Raw genomic sequence first — 12,968 nt, 5'->3', positions numbered from 1 at the left:
TTACGTATTATGAAGCAGCCATTAAACTTTAATCTCTACCACTAGGGGGCAGAATGCAGTCTTTTCTAAACTGCCAGGCAATCAACCATCACATCATTGTAACATTGAAGACACTTCAAAAAGACTCAGATGTTTAACTATTGTGCTAGTGATCATACATTCATATTGGGCTGCAGGCCAAAAGAGAGAAGAAAAAAAAATCCAGAGACTTGCAGCTGAAAAGCTATAAAGTGGTGAATTTTACCTTAGAGCAAAACCATCTTCAGTGACAAATTTCAAAGGCCATATGTATGTGATTTTCATGAAAAGCAGACGACCCTAAATTTCTTTGTTTAACTGGAAGCAATCTTCCTCACAGAACCAGCGGGTTCTTTTTTCTTAGTTCCCCTTGTTTATTGTGCTGTTAGAAAATTCACTTTCCTTTTTAGCGCTACAATCAGGATTCTAGAAATGCTATTTAATGCCAACGGGTATTTCATTAACACCGCCACCTCCAGCATCTTCAAGGATATCACCTCAGGCACAACATTACTGATGGAGAATGTTTAGAGTGTTCTGATAAAATAGGGTTCTTTCTTTTTCCTTTTTAAATTAAATCCTCCAACCCAACCTTTATTCTATGGTAACAGCCCGATATTCCCTATCAAATTTTCCCAAGACAGGACATTACAGTTTTTCCCCTGTAATTAAAGCCACAAATGTCTAAAAGTGATGAGTCAATAGGATTACAGACATTACTTCTCACAAAAAATTGAGTTTTGACTCACATGTCCTATTGAGGGGATTTGCGACTTAATAGCCACATATTTCTATTTACTTTTTAGGCCCTGTAACCACATAGTTGTAATATAGTTTAGACTATTGTAAAAGCTGAGAAACACACCCAAACCTAATCAGTGGCAGGTTTCCTAGGTTAATAAACTTAAGGAATAGTTTTGGGCTTATGGGCAGGGTTCACTTGTCAGCTAGACATTCTGAGAGTTTGCAAATTCAAATTCCAATACATTTGGTTTTCTTCAAAAAGGAGACGACTTTTGCTCAGTTCCTATTTTCATGAAATTGTGATCCCAGGAAAGCTGGAAAAGTACCCAGTGAAGTGCTGGGTTTGACATTGTCCCTGCCCCCACCTGTGCTTTCTTTTAAAGCAAGGTGTTTCCTAAACAGAGATAGTGCCGAAAGGAGTCACATATCCCTTTTTGCATCAGGAGTGTTACTTGATACGTATCGATATTTCCTGTCAGCGCCAACAAAGCAAAATCTTGGGCCTTACGGTATCCTTAGATGGCTAAATATTGTTTGCTTAAGTCAGTGCGTTCCAGACCCTTTATGTGGCCTGACAGTTGATTGGGAGAAGTCCCACGAACTTTCTTAAAGTGTGCAGTCATCCGTTTGGCGGCCGGCTCTGGGGGTTCCACATGAAATCCTCTTTAGATAAATTCATACTTGCACAGGGTGATTAGCCTTACAGCTTGGTTGGCTCACTTATCTTTAAAAGCTAGACTTCCATGATCAATGTGGGCCTAAGATTGTCTTCCAGTAACTACCTCTGCTGCGGTCTCCAAAGCTCAAAGCTGGTGAAGGAAGATGCAACCTAAAAAAAAAGAAAGGAAGAAAAAGAAAAGCAATTCTTTTTTTCTGCTCAAAGATGACAGGCTGAAGTTGACAACCTAATCCTTCAGGCTTGTCTTACTTACTGAAAGGCTCAAGTAATGTCAAAGGAACCATCTGATAACAGTCTACATGCCAAACCTAACAGCTTTATTGCAACAAGAAACTTTCACATTAAATTTCCATGTGTTTTCTCTCCACACTCCTTCTTAACTTTACAGCACACTCCCCACCTTTTTTTTTCCCAAAGAAAGATAAGTCTTCCCTGCTGCAAAAAAACAAAACAAAACAAAACAAAAAAACCAACAACAACAACAAAAAACAAATAGAAACTGCTGTATAGGCCAGCTGGGATATAGTCAAATTAGTGGATTATTATTACCTTGGGGACATTAGAAATCAAGTTTGTTATTGGCAGTTCCTGTTTCTGTAAGAGCTGTTAATAGCTAAAATTTAAAGGGTGTTTGTCAATCAACAGAATGTTATTTTCTTAAGTGGGTAACTGCCATTTTTCTTCTTCACGTTGCTCCTGCTGCTGCTACCTGGCACCAAGTTTACCTAAAAGTTCAGCCTCCCTTATAACTAGAAATAAAGGCAGTTTTCACAGAAACATAAAGCACGCCTTTTTCTGGACTTACGGTTGTGACCTAGGAGAGCAGGTGGATGAGTTAGGAGTCTCAAACTAAAAAACCTTTTAGAAAATGGTATCAACTTGTTAAGCACACTTGAAAAGATAATAAATACAGACATTGTAATATAAGTAATGGTGGCTCATTCTTTTCGTGTTCTCCGGGTGTTATATAAAGAATGTTTTCAGTAAAATACAGATCCTTCTGTGCTTACACTTTGTGACATTCTTGCTGGGACAGTTTTACATTTTGAAGCTAAACAATTCATTTAAGAATTTTAGCTCAAGTCCATGGTTTTTTTGTTTTGTTTTGTTTTTGTTTCAGTTGACGATGGTCGTACTTCTCCATGTTCTGAGACCAGTTTAAACAAAAACAAAAACCAGACAACAACCTTGCAAGGGAAAGAATTCAGAGTAAATAAACAGTCTTTTTCTGGGAAGTAAAATATTTCCCTAAGGTAAGTTACTTTTCCAAGGGAATTACAGCATATCCCAATGTGGACTAACAGGCATTTTTTTCTGGTCTGATTAACATTTAGGAAAAAATAGATTCCTGAAAATAGCCTATTGTATAATTATGTGTCTGATTGGAACAGCAAAATGTCTTTGTTAAACATCTTTTTAAAAACCAATTTTACCGTTTCCTTCCAAACATTTGCTAATTTAATTGTGTTAACCCTTGCATCCACATTATTGGTCATGTGGCTGGATTGATTAAGAACAGACAGGGATATAGGTTTCCACCTACAGAAACGCTTTTCAAGGGGTTAATCAGCTGGTAACCTGAATTACAAATATATTGGGGAAAATGGTACTTTTGGTAAGATTTCTCACAGTGTATTCTTCAGCTATTTTTGAAAATTATACCCACAAGTTACATCACATCTGTAATAAACTCTGCACTTCAAGCTGCAGAACCTTCCAAGATATTCTGTGGAGTTTGTTGTATTTTCCCCATTTCTATATTTAAAACAAATTTCCTACCCATCCACCCCCTCCTTGAATTCAGGGAAACACAAATAACTCATAAGCTTTGCACTGAAATGAGTTTGTTTTGCTTTCATGCCTAGTATTGCTTTTGAAATTGTTCAGCAGTAAAGAAAAGAAAAAGCTGCTGGTATTAGCTTTAAACAACCACCACAAACATATTGTCTTCCTATTTATTCTAGGTTTTCTTTCAGCCAAAATCAGGCTTGCAGAGTTATTCTAGAGCAGTTGGATGACATACAAAATCACAACCACCAAAATATACACTATATCTTTATAATGGGTTTTATGTACTCACAGATACACACACACACTATGTATATATTAAACAAAAATATGAAATAGACTCATTACAAAAGTAACCATCCGGGTATGTGAAAACTAACAATTGTGACTGTGATATTAAGATATGTCCATTTTGCAGATGGAGAAATTGAGATGAGAGCTCATCCACAAGATTACCCATCAATGAGCACCAATAGCAACCAAATCCACTAGAAGACTGGGAGCTTTTAAGTCAAGAAACTTACATCAGTATCATCATTCCAAGAAGCGGCATCCAAGCTGTTTTATCAAAAGTGTGCATGGGAGGTAAGAGTTGGGAAAGATATCTGCAAACTAAATCTGGGGGATGCCTCTTCTTGAGGAGCTGGGGAAAAAATCACCATGCTCAAGAATGTTCCTCTTTTAACAGAAACCCCTTCCTGAGGCACAGACCGTGCAGGCTCTGAAGAAATAGGATAGATTATTTCAGCTCTCTCAGCTTGGGAAGTGTGTTTGGAAGAGCATCTTCCTAGCTGCAATAATAAACAGCTCCAGCTGCAAGAGCTTTGCTAAACAAGCCTGGGCAAAACCGTTGGATTCCTTTCCTTTGACCATCTTAGATTTCCCCTGCAAGAGGCAAGGCAGGGAGCCGGCCCTGAATGTCCTCCCAGCCCTGCCCTGTGCAGCTCTGCGCTTCCCCTGGAACACACGCCCTCCCCCAGTCCGCCGCCCCACTTTTGTTTTATTTACGAATATGTTGCCAGAATTCCAATGAGTTATCTATTCTGTGGCCCCTTCATTTTCCCACCGAGGCCTTGTCGCCGGCTGACTCAGGGTCCAGTCGCAACAGTGAGAAGAAAAGAAGAGAGCAAAAGAATTCTTTTCAACTTTTTTTTTTTTTATGTTTCACTCATTTCTCTCTCTGTCTCTCCCCCAGGCCTCCTCCCCTCTCCTGCTCCCTCCTTCCCCCCACTCCCCAGCCTCCTAGGCTCTCCTTTACCCCCTTTATGTTACACGATCGCTCAACTTGAAGCTCAGGAAGGTCCTATAGGGAATGCATAGGAACCCTGGGAGAAAAAAGCCCCCAACAAGCTATACACCAGATGTATAACGTTATATGGTCAAACTGGCAAACACAAAAGCTGAAAAACAAAAGGCGTGAATTAGGGAGACGCATTCAAAGGCGTGTTTTCAAAACAGCCCGGCCAAGAGCCTGGATCCCCCTCCTGAGACTAAATGCTTGAAAGAAAAGGTGCTAAAGAAAGAAAGGAAAAGAAAAAAAGCCCATTTTTTCTAATTAGCTGAGGCCTAACAGGCGCTGAATTTCGCAACTAGTTTTCATCAAGGGGGTTGTGGCTCGTGAAACTGAAAAAAGATGCTTTTGAAACCTGTGATGGAGGCCCTTTCTCGGACCAAAGCTGGTCTCTCTCCTTGAGCTTTTTTCTCCCCCTCGCTATTTGGGTTCTGCCTTGCTTCATATCTTGATCCCTTTTTTGCACCCTCCCCTCAAAGTACAAATATTATTTGGGCTTAAAAAGAGAGCAGGAGGGAAAGCCACAATAGCCCTCCCCGCCCCTCTTTCTGTCTGGTAGGCAGGGGGTTTTCCTTGCCAGCAACAGTCCTGAGTCGCTATGAATCTCATTCCAAAGCTCCGCAGAGCACCAAAGGGGAGGGAAAAGGTGTCACTGCAGGCTGAGTGTGTGTGTGTGTGTGTGTGTGTGTGTGTGTGTGTGTTTTCTGTAAACGCTGGGATTAAAATTAAAAACCCTCCACTACTGTGATTTTAGATATTTGGAGGATGGTCTCTCGCTGAGTGTTTTTTCAAATGCAACTAGGCAATGTTTTCTAGGCAGCAAGGTAGATTCCCAGAGCAAAAGGTTTTGCTCCTCCTGCGCTTTCAGAAAGGACACACACAAGCAACCTGAATTTTTTTTTAATTCTGATTTGAAGTGTATAAAAGGATGTTGCAACCAGAGAGTTACTAGTCTTCTGCTGCATGAACAAATTATGAACTTGCATTCTTCAATCACATTTCTAATAGGAAAACAAAGCAGAACTCGTGGGTGAGAGTTGGTGGGCCGCCCGCGTTTGGAAGGCAGGCAACTTTAATTGCCGTGCTGTCTGGCTCGGATCCCTGTGGTCCTGCGTGGTGTGTTTTAGTAACAAACACTTGTTCTAATGAATTGGCCTTATTAGGGGGCTCCTCATATTCTTTTATAAAGAGCAGAGCTATTCTGAACTTCTGAATGCAACAGTCTCTTGATATTCTCACACTGAAGGCCGTAGTGTGGGATTGCATTCCCTCTCCTGTATTTTCATAAGGCTCATATTTTTTAATGGCAGAAGAGTGAGCAGTGGTAGAAAGATAAGAAAACTACAGAGCTTGCAGGTACCTGCCATCCATGGACCCAGGGCCATCAAAGAGGCTTGCAAAATCATTATGCTAAAAATGTATTTGCCTTCACAGCTGAACAATCCGGATTTTAGTTCAGTCACCTCCTGGCACATTTAAAAAAAAAAAAACTCATGGCAATGGATAAAATAGATTCATTAGCTTTGATTAACCTTCTTTAACTAGAGTTAAAAACCTGCTGTAGGCAGCTCAGCTACCAATGCAGCCTTGAAGATACTTTATCATGTTTAAGACCCAATTACTGTTGCACTGAGTAAGAATAAAACATCACAATAAAATGTGGTACAAAGCACAACTCTAACGCACACAGCAAATAATCATTAATTTACAACAGTAACTTTCCCATTTCTATGGCTTTTCTGATGGCTGCACTTAGTTCAAGTTGAATACCTTGGAATTCGATGCTGATATGAGAAACTAGTTCCCCAGCTGTATTGATTGATGGCTTTTTTTTTTTTTTCTGTCTTATAGCTTTAGTTTGGAGACTCAGAAGACTCTTTTAAAAATTTCCAAGTAAAATAAAACAGAGAAACTAAAGTCAAAACAGGGTCTGTGGAACCAGGTTTATGTAAGAGACAGGGAGGGAGAGAGAGAGAGAGAAAGGATTAAAATGGTTGAAACTTTAGAATTTTGTAACAATTTCTTATTAATAATTAGAAATATTTCTAGTTAGAAGTTGTAAATATTAAAGAAGCACAGCCCAGTGAAGTCAGCATTGAGTTAGTTCAAAGAATTATCCATATGATATGCAAACTTCTTAAAGAGCTACAGTGAGGTCTATTTTGTGCATCTTGTAAGAAAAGAGAGCTTGAGAAGAACTCCAGCACACAATGAGTTAATTTTGGACAGGATTTGACTGAACAGGGAATAATGAACAGTGAGATACTGCAGCTTTCAGGCAAAACAGAGTAACAACAATTAAAAAGAGAGAGAGGGGATAAAGGGAGAAAACAATCTCCAGTCAGTTAACTAACAAGAGCAGCCCAGTGTTTGAAACAGATAAAACAGAGGCCACCAGGAACGCTGCTGCTGCTGCCGCTGCCACTTGCTTTATGCCTGGGTGTGGAAAGCATTACAACATTTGTGAGCCAACTGTTTGTGGGTTTCTTCTCATCTGCTTTAAAATATTTGGTTTTGCCGTATTTCCATAATAACCACAACCACACTCTCCTCTCCAAAAAACCCCCACAACAACAGATGTGTGTTCTAAAAGGAAATAGAGACACTGATATAATCAGACACTAGTTAGAGTGCTTTCATACTAAATTCTCCAGCAAATTCACAACAACAAAAAACTCTCCACCACTGATGAAATTAATCTAAGATCCTTGATTATTTGAAGTTCTGAAAGTTTTCATTTTGCATTTTGTTTTTGAATGTATAGTGCTTTATTTATCAAACTGCAGTGTAATTTTCCCTTCAGTTTGAGGCTGTGATTGTGAAACAAATAAATTGAAACTTAAGGGCCTGTTCTCTCCAAATTTAGTTCCATTATCACTTTAAGAATGCACACTACTCAATGATACAAAAGGGATGTATGTAGCTGGTTATTTAGTTGCTAACTCAGCAATATGTCAGTTAACACGGCACTCCCTTGTAAAACTCCTTTTACAAGGTTGTTTTCTCATTGGAAGTCTCCATTTGTGTGTATTTGTGTACCTATATGCGTGTGTGTGTGTGAATATCGGCTATTACATGACAGCAAGATATCTCCTAAATATTTAAGATTTACAATTTTAAAGAGAGAAAACAAGAATAAAGTTTTGCAGAAGCTTAAAAAAATTTAAAATCTGCACACTTTGAGCTAGAATGGGGATAGTAGTGATATTTCAAATATAATAATTATATGCCTCTCTCATAGCTATGATATTCTTGTATGTATTGATATGCACTCACTTAAAGTATATTATGTGCTCTACATAATATTAGATATTCTAGAGCATTAAAGAGCGTCAAATGCATTTGGTTGCTCTCTACAGTAAGTAATTTTGGCCTTACAGAAAGTCATTTGGCCACAGTGAAGTAGCCTTTAACTGTGCTTTACTTGGAAAAGTTTATTTAATCGTTATCCTCTGCACATACTCTTAGAACATGTCCATATAACAAAATTGTAGTTGAGGGAGGAAAGTAGAATTGTGAATTAAAAAAAAAAATACTTATGGTAATGATCTTTTTGGCTTCCTGCCTCTATATAGAAGCTGGAACCACTTAACCCCAACCTACAGGTCCAGCCCTGACATGACTGGAACTCATCTTGACCTTGGGTAAGGGGAATTCAGGGAGCTGTAGACCAGGAGTTCATCAGCCAAGCGTGAAGTCCCCTTGGCCCCTGGACAAACTCTTCTCTCATTTCTCGAGGCTGGGCTCAAGGTTGATTTCATAGGACAAGGCTTTAACTCCTAGTCCAGTTTAATGTGTTTCATCCTGCCCATGTGCCCAAGTGCAACTCATTGCCTTGTTTTCCTGTATAGTACCCCTGTTCTGGGCACCCTACAACAGGTTCTCTTAGAGTCCTGGCAGCTCTCCCATTTCCGGGGCTCAAGACTGGAGATTCATGTGATCTACTGTGTTTACCAGATGCCCTCCATCTTGGATCTCTACCCATGTCTGTTGCTAGACAGCCGTGGAGCCCTATTTTGCATTGTTGCTTAGTTATCCACCAGTCAGCTACTCTTGGACTTCCTTAGAAGCCCAAACTTTTTAAAGATCAGCCCCTGGTGATTGGTCAAAACTCCGGGTTCCGGCCAGTTCTGCTCTAGCTGGTCTCTCTCATAACCTTTTGAACTGGGCAGAGATGCTAGCACAAGGGGTAAAGAAAGATGAAAAAAAAAGCAACAAAACTATCATCAAGATTGTTGGAATCTTCAATAGGCTTTCTTCCACATATCCCTTGCCTTCATTACCTTATATTAACATTCTTAAGTTCTTGAGTATTCATTACCTTATATTAACATTCTTAAGTTCTTGAGTTTTTTTGGAACTATCCAGTCTCTAGTTGTTATGCCAGTCATTATGTCTACCAGAGCTATGGGAATTTTGTCTCCAGCTTTCCAGTCTACTCCAAGTGACAGCCCGGCAGAAAAAGATTTATAATCTCAAACCCAACAAGGAACATCAACGAACGTTTTATAAATTCAGTAGTCATTTGCAACAGTCATTGACAGAGGCAAGCTGGCTAATTTCAAAAGGAAGTATCCCCCTAGTCTGATATGTGGGCATTTGGAGGAGTGGGGAAGGCCTTGTCCTGAGGCTCCTCTGTGTACTGTAAAGAAATAGAGCCCACAGCATGTGCTCTAGAATCAGACCACGCCAGCTTCCTCCTAATAAGCTGCCTCTGCATTCCTAATGTGGAAACGAACATGAAGCTTCACAGCAAGTTATTATCTTAGAAGGCCCACCTGGATGATATCAGTTTTCACTGCCAGACCCTCTTAATAATTGACCTTTGACACATATCCAGGTGTCGTCTTAGATCATAAACAGCTAAGTAGCTGTAGGAATAGTGATTTGAATAGCAGCCCTTTGCAAATTTCCATCTTAAAACCTTTAAGTAAATCGTTCTTAAGCCTGACTGCAATTGGAATCACTTGGAAAGTTTAAAAATAAAATGCCCAAGTTTCACCCACCAACCTGTTGAGTTCAGTTAGTCTGATGTGAGGGTACACATGACATCTTGATTAGGAGAGGTTCAGGGATTGTTAATATTCCACCAGAATAGAAGACACTTCTTTACATCTTCAGACAGCTAAATACCAGCACAACCATTACTCTGCTGAGCGATGGGAAACCCAAAAGGAGTATATACTTTCATCTTCACCCAAACTCAGTTTCTTATGCCTGTAAGATCAGCGCTTTCTCCTCTGGTCAGCTGACAGAACAGCCTCACCTACTCTAAGTGACACCCTTCTCTGAGGACCTAAGCTGTATAATTAAGGCACAAGTACAAGTCTTTGGGCTTTCAAGGCAAAGTTCCCTTAAGTCCCAACTCACCCTTGCTAACTACCTCTCTGATTTATGGAAACCAGGCTCTTCCTTTGCTGGTCACCAGAAGCCTGACTTATTCAGAACCACTGAAACCCATCCTGTCCCCTCTCTTTTTACTGTCTGCTTCTATTCTTTGATAAGCTGCTGAAACATACTGCTGTGAAAACTGCTAGTAATTGGGCACAGTTAGATTAAGGAAACCCTTCAGGTAGCCTCAAGGTCAAAAAACTGCTTCTTATGCCAAGATCCTCCCAATGACAACATCCTTCAGAGGAGAGACCAGTTTTTCCTTCTTCCCTGCTACCAGTTTCAACTCCAGTCTGTTGGAAGATTGACTTCCAGGTCCTGGAAAGCCAGAAGCCAGAAAAAGATTTATTACACATTAGTTCAGAGAAATAGAAGTGAAATCTTCTAAGAACTAGAAAAATTTTCACCGATTAGTTCTTCATCCTTCCTCTGCCCATTTTTTTCTTTGATGATGTTACAGAAGCCCTGCACAGTAGTTCAAGCAGCCTTATATCACTGGCTTGTAACCTGTTTATAGAATAACTGGAGAATTCTTATAAATTCCTGGGCCCTGACAATATCTAATACTTGCATGGCACATTATGGTTTAGATAATACTTCACATGCATTATCTCATTTAATCTTCATGGGGAAAGTGGCTGACTCATATATATATAAAGAAAGAGAGCCGAACTTAACTATACAATATTGTTGATAGCACAAAATAAAGTGGCACTAAGTGAGGCACCGCTCAGGAACTGCATAGGTTTCTTTTGTAATCCTCTCCTGAATGTGTCCATTGCTTATATAATGCCATTCAGTACAAGATAGTTACCATATTATTTCCCTCCTTATCTCTTGGTACAAATAGTGAACAAAGTAGGAAGATTAGCTGAGTGATGCTTAAAATCTCTTCTAGTTATATCTCTTCTTTGTTAGCCTTCTTTACACATTATCTAAGCACAACTTTGGAAGTTCTCGAATTATTTTTTCCCTAGGAAACTGCATGTCTTCAAGTATATCATTGGTTGAAAAAGGCACAGACAAAAAACTTAATTTGATATTAAACTTAAGTACAGTGTAGCATTATAGATCCCTCCCTTCTGTTTCTAGCTCTCATGTGGTTTTCTCAGCAGCTGTATGAGCACTGATTTAGTCTGGGATGTAAACAGTGCACCTTTAAGGTAACCTGTGCACTTCCGTTATTTTGTTTTCTGGAAGCCTATGAGAAGGTTAACGTAGTTCATTAAGGTTTGCATAACTTCTTATGTTTGAGGACTCATTCACAAAAATGAAAAGCAGGACTTAGGATTTGTTAACCAGAATTATGTAAACCGTATATCTAGCATATCTGGGTTAAAATCCCAACTCTTTAACATTTTACTAGCTCTACATTCTTGTGGAAGTCTTTGAGTTATAGTTCCCTCTTTTGTAGAACCGAAAGAATACTACCCATCCCATAAAGCTTTGTGAAGCCATAGTACCTGGTACATAACTCTCAATAATTGGTAGTTGTTTTTATAACAGTGCTGGTAGTAGTTATTATTCTAACTACAAATTATAAGTTTTACTTAATAATACAAAATAAAAGCCACTACCATAAATAACTCCTGTGCCTTCTACTTCCTACCCCAAAATAATTGAACCAAACTCTGCTCTATTCTCTGGACAACCCATGGATCAAATAATGAAGCACAACATTTAAAAGCTTAAAATATGGCTGGGTGCAGTGGCGCACGCCTGTAATCCCAGCACTGTGGGAGGCCGAGGCGAGAAGATCACCTGAGGTCAGAAGTTCGAGACAGCCTGGGCAACATGGTGAAACACCATCTCTACTAAAAATACAAAAATTAGTTGAGCATGGTGGCACACGTCTGTAATCCCACCTACTTGGGAGGCTGAGGCAGGAGGATCACTTGAACCCGGGAGGTAGAAGTTGCAGTGAGCCGAGATTGCACCACTACACTCCAGCCTGGGTGACAGAGTGAGACTCTGTCTCAAAAAACAAACAGAAACACATAAAAGCTTAAAATGTTTTGGGAAAGTGCCTACTCTGAATGTATGAACAGATTCCAATATATGTAAGAAGGTGGATACCAATTCATGGTATTTCTCAGGGATTTCATCAGAGAGAGAGACATCTTCGCCACTGCCATGAATTTTCAAGTACAGAACTCTTCCTCGTAATCAAACTATTTCTATGAACAATTCACTCATCATTGTGGGAAAGTCTATTTTTCATCTTAACACACAAACAGACAATAACAAAATTTGTGATTTGGATAATCTGGATCTGATGTTCATGCTCAAAATGGAGGCAATTCGTAATACTGGTCTGAAGCATTTAGTCATTCATTGAGCAGATACGTTAGGAGCAAAAGGCATGGGCTGTGTTTTTCTAGGCACTGTGAACACAGCAGTCAATGAAGTCAAAAACCTCTGCTCTTAAGGGACATGAATTGCCAAATGGAAACACTAAGTTTTTCTATTTATGACCTAAAGCTAGTCAAATATCTCCAGAAGTAAGGTAGCTGAGTGAAGTGGTTCATAATCTTTCCATGGGAGCCAAATCCTCGGTGCTGTGACTCTTTTAGATAAATGATAGTAAAAATGAATCAAAAGTTAATTAGCTTGCACCTCAATAATCCAGTCTCCATCACTGATGGTCATCGTGGAATCTGTGTACAGAGGCAGCTGTATACAGATGACAGAGACAGCTCTAACACGTGACACATTTAAGCACACAGAGGCGGAAGGACATAAAGTTCCTGGTTGATTTCCCTTTGGTGTTTGTGGGGAAATATCAAGGTCATAAAAAGTCAGTTTCTAATAATCCCTCCAGTCCTCCATTCCATTTCCTAATTTGTGTGCAATGGCATTTAACATTTTGACTTTGCTTAAAATAAAATGTGTGTTTGTTTTAAAATAAATCTAGCTTCGATACCGTCAACCAAAGTCCAACACAAAGCATTTAAAGAATCAAGAATAGGTATTTGAAGGTGTGGTGCGTTTCTCAGACTCTGGAAATGACTTGAGTGAGACTCAAGAAGGCAATGTACTCTTTCTTGTCCTGACATA

At 39.5% G+C, this 12,968-nt stretch overlaps 1 long non-coding RNA gene across 3 annotated transcripts in view; it reads left to right on the top strand.

Moving 5' to 3' along the window:
- Positions 1-12,968, top strand: part of LOC101151282 (uncharacterized) — an 83,783-nt gene that overhangs the window by 35,098 nt on the left and 35,717 nt on the right. For all 3 annotated transcript variants that reach the window (XR_008672266.2, XR_008672267.2, XR_004067364.3), the window contains exons 2-3: positions 2,562-2,694; positions 3,648-3,814. This is a non-coding gene — a long non-coding RNA (uncharacterized lncRNA). The remainder of the gene's footprint in view (positions 1-2,561; positions 2,695-3,647; positions 3,815-12,968) is intronic.

The sequence above is a fragment of the Gorilla gorilla genome, chromosome 16 (genome assembly GCF_029281585.2).
Source record: "Gorilla gorilla gorilla isolate KB3781 chromosome 16, NHGRI_mGorGor1-v2.1_pri, whole genome shotgun sequence".
In the NCBI taxonomy this organism is placed as follows: domain Eukaryota; kingdom Metazoa; phylum Chordata; class Mammalia; order Primates; family Hominidae; genus Gorilla; species Gorilla gorilla.
This window is presented reverse-complemented; position numbering and strand designations above follow the sequence as displayed.